Source organism: Citrus clementina, unplaced genomic scaffold, assembly GCF_000493195.1.
Source record: "Citrus clementina cultivar Clemenules unplaced genomic scaffold, Citrus_clementina_v1.0 scaffold_5, whole genome shotgun sequence".
NCBI classification, from domain to species: domain Eukaryota; kingdom Viridiplantae; phylum Streptophyta; class Magnoliopsida; order Sapindales; family Rutaceae; genus Citrus; species Citrus x clementina.
Window position 1 is genome coordinate 7401373 of NW_006262201.1, and position 14762 is coordinate 7416134.

Sequence of the window (14762 nt, forward strand, 5' to 3'; positions counted from 1 at the left end):
AAAAAATTATTATAAAAGGATAATATTATATAAGTAAGCCAAAAGAAATAAAAAGTAACAATAGGGGTATCAATACTTTAACGGCAGGGATGTTTCTTGGTAATTTTAAAAATACGGGGACTAAATAGATATTAATCTTAAAATATAGGGACTAAATGAGTTTTTACCATTTTCTTTAAGGTGTTGATATCTTCAAATGATGTGAATTGCCAAATTTGTTCTCGAGTTTCTGTTGAACATCTATGGTATTTTAATTGCTTTAGTATTTTTATCATATTTATATTTAAAAATGTATATTAAACACCTTGAAAAAACGCTGTTTTTTTTTTTAATTAGTTTATTTGAAGTCTTTGTTTATTCGTTTTATTGGCATTTGGCAATTGTTGACTTTATTGTATGCAGTACATCTCTAAAAAATTAAACGTACTAATACTGGCTAATTAGTTAATCAAAATTGACCTTCCCGAATTAAAAATAAAAAATTATTTACCTAATTAAAATCGATAAAGAATGAAATTTATTATTATTCGCCAATAGAGGTTAAATTTATTATAATGACCTAACCTAACAAAAATTAGTAAACAAATAAAATTTATTATTAATATCCATATTGGCTAATGATTTTATCGGCATTAATTACAAATCATGCTACAGTCAATTCTTTAATGCCAACTTCTGAATTTTTCAAATGTATCAGAAGTATCAGCCAAAATGGCCATAACTTGTGGGTATTTGATAATAGAGAAAGACTTGTTTCGTTTTTCATTTCTTCGGTTTCGTTAAATCTTAAAATTACATAGTCATGGTGCGATATTAATTAATAATTGCCGAATTGAAAGGCCAGTCGGACGATTAATTAATTAAACAAAGCACGAATCCGGTCGGCTTTTGATGTGCATGCACATCAGCACAATTGTATGTGGATTAAAAGATTTAAAACAGACTAAGGAGACAATTAAATAGTGAGCCATAAACTTGTCCAGAAATGTTGGTCAGTGTCAAATCATTTTTACAATAAATATAATGTTTACCTATTATGAATAACTATTATGATTTTTAGAGAAATATTAGTCATTGTTTAAGGCAAAGTCTTATCCAATGTACTTATCGTCCCATGTTATTGGCTAACAGGCATCATGACATATGGTATAAAGTCTATACATAATTAAACTTATTTATGGCCTGTCTTTGATAATTTCACAAGTATTTTTTAAGCTATTTGTCTTTATTTATATGTTCGTGGACAATTCTCTAAATATTTTACAGTGGCATCATCAACAAATAATATTCCCTTAGCTAATAAAACATAACTTGATCTTCGATGAGGTATATATTGACAACCTTATTAATTGTAGTCTTTTTTAATCGATTTATGGGGAATCCCTGAATTGATTGTATTAGGAAACGCTTTACTCTTTAAATTATCCACATGAAATGAGAAAACTCTTATGACATGTTTGATTTGAAAAAATATAAGGAGAGGAGAGGAGAGAAAAGGAGGAGAGGGGAAAAAAATATGAAAAAGGACATATACGCCCCAAGATTTGAGGAAACGGCCACCAATACCCTAAAAGTTTCAAAAAGAGACACCCAGACACTCTTTTGGCCATTCTATCCTTTACCTCTAATATCCCACAAAAATCGACTTTAAAAACTTTTTATAAATACAAACATCACACAAATAATGTAATCTATGAAATAAACTAACAATATTAAAATATTAAAATATTTTAATAAATTTAAAGATGTAAATTATTATATTTAGTTTAATAATTTTTTTATTTATTGTAGGATTTTAAACGAATATTTGCATTAAGTACAGTTTACAAGTAAAAAAAAAATTCTCACATACTAATAATGTTAAAATTATTATTTTACATAATATTAAAAATAATTTAAATTTCAATGAATTTATTTTAATATTATGATTCTATTCATTATGAAATTTACTTTAACATAATAAAGTACATCTAATAGATTGTAAAACATTAAAATATGTTTTAAATATTGAAATTTTTCTAAAATGTATATATTATTACATTAATTTTAATGTTATATTTCTATTTATTATAAAACATTAGAGTCAAATGTTTTGGGATAATTGATGACTCTATAAAATGAGAGTTATTATGACACTTTTAAACTTAAATAAGTAATACTTAAAGAGTAAACGACATGTTTTTATAGCATTTTAACTATATTTTGCATGAACATCTATTTTAGTTTACTTTTAATAAATTTAGTTTGTTTTAGAATAATTTGTGCTCAAATTATATGCATAATTGTAGGTGACCAAAAGCTTAAGTTTTAAGGAAAGAATGTTGTTGCAACAGACTTACAAAAACAATGAAAGAACTTGGCTATAGAAGAATTGAAACAAGTAAGAAACAACGAAGATGTTGTAGCTATTACTGTAGCAATCCTGGAGCAATGACATATTGGATTTCGCGCGCATCAACTAAAAGATTGCAATCTAAAGTTTCCAAAAATGGAAGATACACGCCATATACTTTCGGTTGCTCTAATTCTGAGTTATAAAAGGAGCACGCATGAAAAGAAAAAAGAGAGAGCCGTCACCCAAGGGATATACAGCAAAGAAACAACAAGAAAACCAAAAATCAAAGAGATCAGTCGGAAATCAGTTTTCTTATTCTTTTCTTGTTTTCTATTTATTTATGGGGATGCATTTGAGGGCTGAAACTCTTTTATTTATTTATTTATCACAAATCATGAATTGAATTTAATTGTAGTTGAGTGATAAATGATCTTAATGGATGTTTGATTGGCAAATGTGTGTTACTCTGTATTTGCTATAGCATTTTGTCTTAATTGTACTTAATTTAATTCTCTATTTTGGCTGACCACCATTTAGGGATACTAGTTAAGAAAAAGAGCCTAAAAAATGTCTGACTTAGTGGATCTAATTAAGACAATACTTGGTTTTAGATTGGGTTTCCCAAGTGGAGTTAATATCAATTTGAATATGGCTATGCTTGATCTAAAATTAGTTATGAACTAGACATAGGAATTCATCTTATAGGGTAAATGGAACCTAGATCGGTTAATGTTATATTTAACGTTGGCATAACAATTGGTCATTATTAGGTTGAATTAGATATAAGATATCTAATAGGCGACAGCTGAGGATGCATGAGGGATTCTGCCCAGTGTTGTAGTTGATGCTGCAATAATGGTAATGTAATTGAAAAATAGTTAATACCATTATGTGAGTTTATTCACTCAATTACTCCTTTCCCATTGGTTTCATTCTTGTGTTGATGTGAGAATTTTCTTATTAGCATTTTTATTTTAATTAGTTTATTAGTTTCATAAAGTGTCTTATTTTAATTAGAACAAAACTGCACTGTTAAGATTGTTGTAGCACGTATGATAACAATAATCCTTGTGGAGACGATCTGAATACTCATATTATATTACTTGTTGTGTACACTTGCACATTGACACCCATATCAATGGAAATCGCGCGCCAAGTTTTTGGCGCCGTTGCCGGGGATTGATTGTTCGTTGTGATTTGTGAAATTAATCTTAAACGGTGCTAAATTTTGATTTTATTTTAATTTGTTTATTTTGTTGACCGGCAGCTCTTGCATGCACAAATATAAACCTGTTGAATTCCAGTTTGATCCAGAAATTGAAAGAACTGCAAGGAGATTTAGAAAAGAGCAAAGAAATTCAACAGTTGCTGTAGCAATCGATGATTTACAAGTTATTAGGAATTTGAACTCTCAAGGAGGAATAGAACCAGTGAATGTAGAAGGAGGTCAAGAAGGTCAGAATGGGCAGATTATTTATGGACAACCAGGGAATAACAACATTATTTATATGGCGGATGATAGAGACAGAGCCATTATAGATTATGCAGTGTTGACCCCTCAAGTCATAAACTCTGGAATAGTTAGACTTGAAGTGCAAACTGATAATTTTGAGCTTAAACCTGTGATGTTTCAGATGCTTCAAACAATGAGGCAATTCAATAGGCTGTCATATGAAGTTCCTCATCTACACCTTAAGCTATTTTTTAAAGTAAGTGATGCTTTCAAGATTATTGGAGCATCACAGAAAGCATTGAGGCTCAAATTTGTCTCATTTTCTTTAAGGGATCGAGCAAGAGTATGGTTCAATTCTTTACCACTTGACTCCATTACAACATGGAATGACTTGCCTGACAAATTTTTTATGAAATACTTCCCACTGACCAAAATACAAAATTGACGAATGAGATAACATATTTCTATCAACTTGAAGATAAGATTTTGTATGATGCATATGAAAGATTCAAGGAGTTACTTAGGAGATATCCTCATCTTGGTATTCCTTGTTGTTTACAGTTGGAAACTTTCTATAATGGTCTTAACCCAAGCACTAGATTAATGGTGGACACTTCAGTAAATGGGGCCTTACTATCTAGGTCTTACAATAAGGCTTATGAAATTTTGAAGAGGATAGCCAACAATAACTATCAATGGCCATCAACCAGGCAAGCTGGAGCAAGAGGAACAGTAGGAGTCCATAATGTAGTTGCCTTGACAACATTATCAGCCCAAGTAACCACATTAACAAATATGGAGAAGGCTATGACCACTGCTCTAGTAACTGTCAACCAAGTTACTAGAAATATCTTGTGTTTATTGTGGAGAAGGGTACTTATTTGACAATTGGCTTGGAAATCTAGCCTCGGTCAATTATGTGGGTAACTTTAATAGACAAAACCAGAACAATCCATATTCAAACACTTACAACCATTGATGGAAACAACACCTAAACTTTTTATGAAGTAATCAAAATTAGCATACTGCAGAAACCAGTGGACAAAATAGGCCTGCTCAACCACTTGGATTTCACCCGCAAAATCAAAGGTAAAGAAACACCAGCAATGATTAACTCAGTTCTCTTGAAACTCTGCTTAAGAAATACATTGTGACGAATAAAGCAGTTGTTCAGAGCCAAGCTGTGTCTTTAAGAAACTTGGAGAATTAAATAGAACAGCTAGATACAACATTAAGTAATAGACCTTAGGACAATTTATCTAGTAATACAGAGGATCTGAGAAGAGAAGGAAAATAGCATTGCAAGGTGATTAACTTAAGGTTTGGAAATGATGTTCATATTCCTGTTGGTATATCAAAAAAAAGAGTGGAACCCATTTCAAGCCAAGAGGAAACTCAAATTGAAGAAGAGTCGCAACAACCCACTTTCCAGCCCATTGATGTAAATAGCCAAGCTACAACATCAGCAGAGAATAATAATCCAACACTAGTTGGTGAAGATGCTGCAGTACTAATCACATTAGTTCAAAACATGGAAAAAGAGAAACAGCCTGCACAACCTACTGCAACAGAGCAGTTTAGAGATCTACCACCCTTCACTCAAAGATTTCAAAAGCAAAAGCAAGACAAGTACTTTGTAATTTGGGGGCAAACGTCAATCTTATGCCTTTATCAATGTTCAAGTAATTAGGAGTTAGAGAAGTTAGGCCAACAACTGTGACTTTACAACTTGCTGACAGATCTCACGCTTATCTAGAAGGGAAGATTGAAGATGTGTTGGTAAAGATGGATAAATTTATTTTTTCTAGTGGGTTTCATAGTGTTGGACTTTGAGGCAGACAAAGAAGTGTCAATCATTTTAGGAAGACCTTTCTTAGCCACGGGAAAGACTCTAGTTGATGTGCAAAAATGAGAGTTAACATTGTGGGTAAATGACCAGTAAGTTACATTCAATATGCCGGATGCTATGAAGAGTCCTGAAGAGGTTGAGGATTGTAATCTTATTAGTGCGGTGGACTTTAATGTGACAGAGAGGTTAAACAGTTGCTGCAGCAAAGAGGCAATCAATGTTGTAACATTTGAAGAACTCGAAGATGAAGATCTTGAAGGAATTAACATAGCATAGTTAGAAAAGAAGCAACCCGTGAGGGCTGACAGATCTTTTGAATCCTTAGACCTATTGAACAGGGAAGGACAATTGTTTGTTCCTTCTATTGAGTCACCTCTTGCTCTAGAATTAAAACTTTTACCTTCATATTTAAAATATATTTACCTTGATGACAATAATCATTTTATCTTTTTTTAATGTAAATTAAGAGAAGAGCTTAGTGGATGTATTAAGGAGATGTAAAAAGGCTATTGGATGGACCATGACAGATATCAAAAGAATCAGTCTATCCAAACGCATGCACAAGATTCTTTGGAGGACTGCTACAACAACTCGGTAGAGCAACAAAGAAGATTGAATCCTATCATGACGGAAGTTGTGAAGAAGGAGATCATTAAGTGGCTTGATGCTAGAACTATTTACCCAATATAAGAAAGCTCATCGTTAAGTCCAGTACAATGTGTACTAAAGAAAGGCGAAGTAACTGCGTTAGCAAGTGAGAAGAACGAGCTCATTCCCACAAGAACAATGACTGGATTGAGAGTTTGTATGGATTATAAGAAGCTAAAAAAGACACAAGGAAGGATCACTTCATATTGTCTTTTATAAATCAGATGCTGGATAGACTTGCTAAAAAAGAATACTACTGTTTCTTGGATGGATACTCAGGCTACGGCCAGATTGCTATAGCACTAGAGGATCAGGAGAAGACAACATTCACTTGTCCTTATGGAATATTTGCTTTCAAAAGGTTGCCTTTTGAGCTATGCAATGCTCCAACAAATTTTCAGAGGTGTTTGATGTCTATTTTTTTAGATATAGTTGACCACACATTTGAGGTATTCATGGATGATTTTTTAGTTTTAGGAGAATCATATAATGACTGTTCATAACCTAGAAAATGTGCTTGAGAGTTATGAAAAGACCAACTTAGTATTGAACTGGGAAAAATGCCATTTTATGGTACATGAAGGGATAGTCTTAGGCCATAGAGTCTCTAGAAAGGGAATAGAGGTTGATAAGGCAAAAATAGAGGTGATTGATAAACTTCCACCACCCATTTTAGTAAAGTGAAGTAGGAGTTTCCTAGGTCATGCTGGGTTCTACAGAAGGTTCATTAAAGACTTTTAAAAAATAACTAAACCTTTATGTATATTGCTGGTGTTAGCCTATAGGGCTATAAATATTGATTTTGATGATAACAAACCACATGTTTTGGATAAATAAATATTTACCATTGTGCTTTTACAATAAGAAAATGATTTTTATGTTATTAGAGTGTTTTTCAAGATATGGACTAAAATAAAAGGATTTTGTCATCTTTGATTTTAATAAATATTATTTTGAATTTCAGATTTGGACCTATTTAAAAATATTTAAATAATTTGGGTCATTCTATAATTTCACATATTTTGGGCCATATCATAATTTCAAAAAGTTTTGGGATTAACAAAGCATTATTTAGAAACTCTGAAATTGGACCTATTTAAAAAAATTCATAATATTTTGGGTCATAACACAGTTATATAAAGTTTTTAAGTAAAACTATAATTTTAGAAAATAGTTCACTGTAGCAGTCACTGTAGCAAGCGGCTAACTGGATTTGACAAGCAATAGACCGGATTTTGGGCAGTAGCTTACTAGAATGAAAGCAGTTATCTAGATTTCGAAAGCGATATACCGAATGTTCTAAAATTCAAATTTTTGCTATAACAGTAACATAAAAGCAGCTAACCGGATTTTGAAAGTGGCAAGCTGATTATTATCAAAAAACACATAACGACTAGTTTTTGGGCTCAAACTATATAAATTCAAATCCAATTCATTTTCAAGCTCTCTGGCAAGCAAAAACAAAAAGCACACAACATATATTGAGCTATCATTTCGCAAATCATTATACATTGAATAATCTTTGTTGTATATCTACTCTTAAAGAGAGTTTTTGTTGTAATTTTCATTTCCTCATCAAATTTGTGAGTGTTTAAGTGTGTGAGACACTTGAGTAAAGAGATTTGGAGATAATCTCTTTATTGTAAAGGTTCATTGACACCTTGGAAATTAATTGTAAGCATTTGAAGCCTTGGATAGTGAAATTCTCAAGCTTGGATCGCTTGGAGTCATGGACGTAGGCGGGGATTGCCGAACCATGTAAAAATTCATGTGTTTGTTTTTCTTTTCCCTTACTCATTTGTTATTGTGATTTTATTGAACTTATTGTTTTTGAATTTATTAAGGCATTAGATTAGATTGTTGTGTGGTTTGGTTAGGATAAGTTTTAAAATACCAATTCACCCCCCTCTTGGGTTTCATAACTTGTATTTCAGTTGGAACATGACAGACCTTTCAGGTTTGATGAAGATTGTTTAAAGGCTTTTGTTGAGTTGAAGAAAACTTTTGTTACAACACGAGTTATTATAGCACCAGATTGGAGTATACCTTTTGAATTGATGTGTAATGCCAGTGATCACTCTGTTGGAGCAGTACTAGGACAAAGGAAAGGCAAGATTTTTCATTCCATTTATTATGCCAGCAAGACTTTAGCTGATGCATAATTAAATTATACTACCACTGAAAAAGAGTTGCTGGCAGTTGTTCTTGCATTTAATAAATTCAGAGCTTATTTGGTTGGTAGCAACGTGACTGTTTATACAGAACACTCAGTTATAAAATATTTGATTTCAAAGAAGGATGTCAAACCAACGTTGATTAGGTGGATCCTATTGCTACAAGAGTTTGACTTGGAGATCAAGGACAGAAAAGACACTAAGAATTAAGTAGCAGACCATCTTTCAAGGCTGGAAGCAGATGAAAGTACTTTGACCAAGCAGGATATCACAGAAACATTTCCTGATGAATAAATTTTAATGCTACAACACTATCAGATGCTACAGCAATTGGGATTCCCTTGGTATGCAGATTTTGCTAACTATTTGGTGAGTGGACTATTACCACCAGATTTGAATTACCAGTAAAAAAGAGGTTTATTCATGATGTAAAGAGTTACCAATAGGATGAGCCTTATTTGTACAAGATGTGTTTAGACAATATGATCAGAAAGATGTGTACTAGATGAAGAAATTTCAGACATCCTGCAATCATATCGTGCTGTAGCCGTAAAAGTCTTACAATTAGGTTACTAATGGCCCTCTATTTTTAAAAATGCTTATGAGTTTGAGATGCCACTCACTAACATCTTGGAAGTGGAACTTTTTAATGTATGGGGGATAGATTTTATGGGACCATTCCCACCCTCTTTCGGCAACCTATAAGTGGTTGTTGATAATGTTTCAAAATAGGTGGAAGCTGTTGCGTTACCAACTAATGATGCCAAGGAAGTAGTGAAGTTCCTACAAAAGAATATTTTCTTAAGATTTAGCACTCTAAGAGCCATTATTAGTAATAAAGGAATATATTTTTGTAACAAAACATTTGCTGAAGCATTGGCCAAGTATGGAATCAAGTAAACAAGTGGACAGGCAGAGGTATCCAACAGGGAGATAAACAAAATTTTGAAGAAAGTTGTAAGCCCAAACATAAAAGATTGGTCGCTTGGATTAAATGACTCCTTATGGGCTTATAGAACATCCTATAAAACTCCAACTAGCATGTCATCGTATATAATTGTTTATGGAAAAGCTTGTCACTTGCCATTATAGTTAGACCCAAAGCATATTGGATAGTCAAGCAATTGAATATGGACATGGTTGCTGCAGCAGAGTAAAGAAAATTACAACTTTGGAAAGAGTTCAGGCTATTCTCTTATGAAAATGCAAGGATTTATAAAGAGAAGACCAAACAATGGCATGACCAAAGAATCCAATAAAGAGAACTCATTCCAGGCACTCAAGTTTTGCTTTATAACTCAAGATTAAGGCTTTTTTGTGGAAAATTGAAATCTAGATGGTCAGGACCTTTCAAGCTTGTCAAAATATATCATCATGGGGCTGTAGAACTCTTAGATGAAAGAACAAGTCAAGAATTCAAGGTTAATAGGCATAGAGTGAAGCAATACATGGGAACTGTTGTGACTTACCCAAGGGAGGACATGTTCTTAAGGGACACAACATGAGCAATCAAGGATGGTCAGGCTGAACGATCTAAAATCAAGTGCTAATTAGGAGGCAACCCAATGATTTATAGGAGTTATTTCAATTTTTCCTTCAACATTAAGTCAAATTTTGCATGCTTTTCCTTACGATTTTTGTCATTTTGAATTGCTTATTTAATTTCCTTTTCTCTTTTATTTTATTGCAGCACATACATTTAAAAAAGGACTAAGAAAACTAACACGAGTTGTTGCAGCATTCCATACAAAATGATAGTCGGAAAGTTGTTCTAATCCAACAAAGAAATCTATCGCTAGTGCTGCAGTACTAGATTAATTGCTGTAGCAGTAATTTTTACTGTTGCAATGACAAAATTGAGAAAAAGTTTACCGTTGGGAGTGATTTTGCCAGGCTGGCGTTAGCAGAGCAAAGTTATAGATAAGGAAATATGGTGCAATCCCTAAATAACTGCGAAAAATATATTTTCGTTTTTAAAATTGAATTTTTTTAAATTTCAAATATTCTTTCCAATTTATCCTATTAATTACCTCCTTTTTCTGTTTTATTTCTAGCTATAAATTAGGGATTTACTGTAGTGTCTTTTACTCTCACCACAATTATTTTTCTTCCCGTCAACAACTCTCGCCATTATTTATAATTCTTTTTACGATTGACTTCTCTTTTAGGCACCATATAATTCTTTTCAGTCTACTCTAGCAATGTCAAAGTTCAAGACAAGAGCTGCTCGACTAAAGGACCCTTCACGCTTCCATTGCCACAAGGTCGAAGACAAATTTGAGGAATTTATCGAGCCAAGGAAACTCTTAGAGGAAAAGAGCTTTATCTTCTCCAAGCAATTCATGGGAGTAATGAGCAGCATCTATACTACTGTAGTAAGGCAATGATGGGTGAAATTTTGTTCTCACCCTCAAGATCCAATTGTTCCGATTGTTTTTACTCTAACACAGTAGGATCAACGCAATATTTTTATAAGGCAAGTCTAAGTTCCTTTAGACTCTAGAGTTATTAATGTCTTTTATGATTTACCCACTACTATAGAATATAAGCACAATCAATTTGTTGAGAATATGACCGTTAAAAAATGGGGGGAAGTGTTCAAAACCCTAAATATCCTGGGTAGTGCATGAATGAACGAAGAAGGGCATGTGATTAACAGAATTGATTTGAAACCTATTACTAAAGTGTGGGTTAAGTTCTTCAAATCTCGATTGATGCCAATTACCCTTGCCCCTCACCGCCACAGTTTCAAAAGATAGGCTCATCTTCCTCTATGCCATAGTTAATGGTTTAGTGATAGATGTAGGCAAAGTCACTGAGAGGGAAATTAGAGATTGTGCTATGAAAAAGCAAAAATCCATTGCATTGATATTCCCTTCTCTTATCATGGGAATATGTGAGGCCTTGGGAGTTCAATTTAAGGACAATGACGAGAGAATAAAGAATGAAAAAGCCATTACTCTGAGGACAGTGAAGAGAATTGCTAGAGAGTCTACAACTGCAGCAACTCTAGAATGCCCTACTACAGCAAGGACAACACAGGCTACAGGGATCGAGAATATGCTTTAAGCGCTAAGTGAGGTAGTGTAGGCATGCTTCCAAGCCTAGATAGAAGAGAATATGAGATTTTGGACCTACTTGCAGCATCTAGAAGCCCAAAAGTACCAATTTGTTCTGTACATGAAGAGTAAAGATGCATATTTTCTAGACTCGTTATTGCAACAGTTCAATTTTAGAGAGGCAGAGGAAGTGGCTGCAGTATAAGGAAGTAAAGGAATTACAGCAGGAAAGGAGAGGGAAGGAGAATCTGAGGAAGATCAACAGCTAGAGCAAAAAGAAGCAGAACATACTGAAGCAAAAATAGAAGACTCAAAAGAGGAAGAGGAAAAAGAAAGAGATATAGAGGAGGATGAAAGAGAGGCAGAACTCCTAAAGGCGACTCCTTCTAGCAAAGGAAAAGAGAAAATTTTAGAAGAAAAATAGTTAGAATCAAAGTGGGAAGATGACGTGGATGCAACTATTGAGCAAGCTATTAACAAAGTTGCTAGAACAGAAGAGGTAATAAGTAGCCTAAGAGACCTCATTACCAGTATCACTCCTAAGGAACCTGTTCTAGCAAAACCTGCTCCAACTGCTACACAATAAACTCCAACCAAATCTCTTATCATAGATCCCAGGATATCCAATAAGCGAAAAAGGGCACAAACCTCTGGAGGTGCTACAACACCAGAAGAGCCAGAGCATAAGCGAACAAGACCAACTCAGGCTGTAGCTATTGAACTTGTTGGAATCCTAACAATCAGTCTAACGCAAAGTCAGAAAAAGAAGCAGTTAGCTGCCATAACACAAGGTTCACCTAAGGAAGGTTTGCAAAGTGCAACTAAGAAGAAGTGAACCTTTTTCAGTAGTAGCTGCTATAGAATATCTAACAACAAGGGAGTATTTCCTGCCAGCCCAATTTAATTTTCCAATTCCTAAAACTTTTCTTTTATTTTAAATTGTTTATTTTGCATTTCTTTCTTGCTAGTGTATGCATATGTGGCTTGTTTTATTTTGTGTCCTTGTGAGGACACATCACCTCTCAAATTTGAGGGGGTTGCAATGGTGTAATGTGTCTGTGAGTACTAGTGTTGTGTGTTATGTATATTGTCTGTAGCTCTGTTATCTAGTATTTGTGTATAGATTGGAAAACTTAATGAAAATAAATTGAGTGTCATTTAGTATTTGTGACTGTCAAGTGTTAACATTTATGTATGCATAATGTTGATTTTGATGATAACAAATAAAATTAAGAATGATTAAGCTTTTAAAAGCTCAAATTATTTTTCATACATTTTAAATAAATCATTATTTTCATAATATAAAGATTTTATACTTAATGGAAAAATGATTTTATGAAATTGGTTATTTTCAAGTTAATGGTTTAAATTGAAAAAGGTTTGAGAAGGGAAATTATCAATTGTATACTCTTAGTTTACTTCGTTATCAAATTTACTATAACACTTTCAAGGTATATCAGTCGTCCATCCTAAATCGACAAAATGTATCTGTCGTCCACCAAACCGTTAGTTCCTGTTTAAATATGATGACATCAAAGGGGTAATTTGATCTTTTCATATGATACAAGTGATAATTTAAGGGTATGTAAGTGATAATAAGAGATTTTAAGGGTATACAAATGATAATTTTCAAGGTAAAATCGCCAATTTGCTACAGTTCCGTTAACTTTCAAATGGCAGCTAACGATTTAGTAGTCGGTAGATAACTTTTGTCAATTTAGGGTGGACGATTGATACATCCTTAAAGTGTTATAGTATTTTTTATAAAACTACAAATTTATGGTATACGAATAATAATTTCCTTTCTGAAAACTTTGAAATCAACCAGTATTGTTTTGAAATTCTAGAAATGAACCTATTTGAAATATTTAAAAAAAATTTGGGTCATAGTATAATTTCAAAAAGTTTTGGAAATCTTTGAAACTGACCTATTTGTAAAGTTTTATGAAGTTTTGAGTATAGTATAATTATAGAAAGTTTGGGGAAAACTATAGTTTTGGAAAATAATGTCACTGTAGCAATCACTGTAGCAAAATGGCTAACTGACATCGAACAAAATTGGAGTTTAGTTTTTGGAAACTAACGGTGATTCGACATCTGGCAAAATGGTGATCTGACAATTTGAAATCATAGCACAACGATAACTTGCTCAAGTCAAAATGGCAATCCAATAAGGCTTAACACACTACAACAAAAAAGGGCTTTAGCGACGAACCGTTTTGTTGCTAAAACATGCAATTTTCATCGCTAAAGGTTATAGCGACAAAAAAATTTTTGTCGCCATAGGAGCGTTGCGTTAGGTCTTTGGCGTCGAATTTTCAAATTTCATCGCTAAAACTCTTTTGGCATACAAAGAGTTTTAGTGACGAAATGTTTTTGTCGCTAAAGCTATTTTTAGCGACGAAGTATATTTTCGTCAACAAAACAAGCTCTTTTGGCATACAAAGAGTTTTATCGATGAATATATTCGTCGCTAAAACATGTTTTTTTGGCATATCAGAAAGTCTCTGCGACAAAATTTATTCGTAGCTAAAAATTATTTTAGTGACGAAATATATTCATCGCTAAAACTCTTTGTATGCCAAAGGAGCTTGTTTTGGGGACAAAAATATACTTCGTTGCTAAAAATAGCTTTAGCGACGAATAAATTTCGTCACTAAAACTACTTTGGGCGACGAAAAAATTTTGTCGCTAAAACTATTTTTAGCGACGAAAACTATTTGTCGCAATAGATTAAATTTTCATTGCTAAAGGTTTTGGCACCAACATATTTTTAGCTGCTTAATTTTTTGGCGGCGAAACTAATTTTTGGTCGCTATATGTAATAGTTAAGTATTATTTTTTCTAGTATGACTTTAGCGAAAAAAGTTCTTTTTCATCGGTCAAAAGTACTTTCATCAACGAAAATAGTTTCGTCGCTAAAGACCAATATTCTTATAGTGACATCGATCCGACTTTGTACAAAAAGTCAATAACGGCTAGTTTTCAGCTCCAACTATAAAAACACTGCATTAGATCCAAATCAAAGTTAATCCAATGAATACCAGAGAGCATATTATTAAGAATACAATATTTCTTGAGCTTTATGACACGACTTAAAAGTGTTTGATTTATTCTCAAGTATAAGAGTGCCTAGTTATAATGTATCTCGGTGAGTTCGAGGTCGATCCACAGAGAAAATATTTAATTTGTTTATTTTATTTTATCTAAAATTTGAAAATAAAACTTAAATATAAACAACTTA

General features: G+C 33.0%; 1 non-coding gene across 1 annotated transcript; it reads right to left on the reverse strand.

Moving 5' to 3' along the window:
• Positions 1 to 4226: 4226 nt before the first annotated feature.
• Positions 4227 to 4333, reverse strand: LOC112098771. Its single transcript, XR_002905879.1, has one exon. It is a non-coding gene; the product is annotated as a small nucleolar RNA R71 (small nucleolar RNA).
• Positions 4334 to 14762: the final 10429 nt, after the last annotated feature.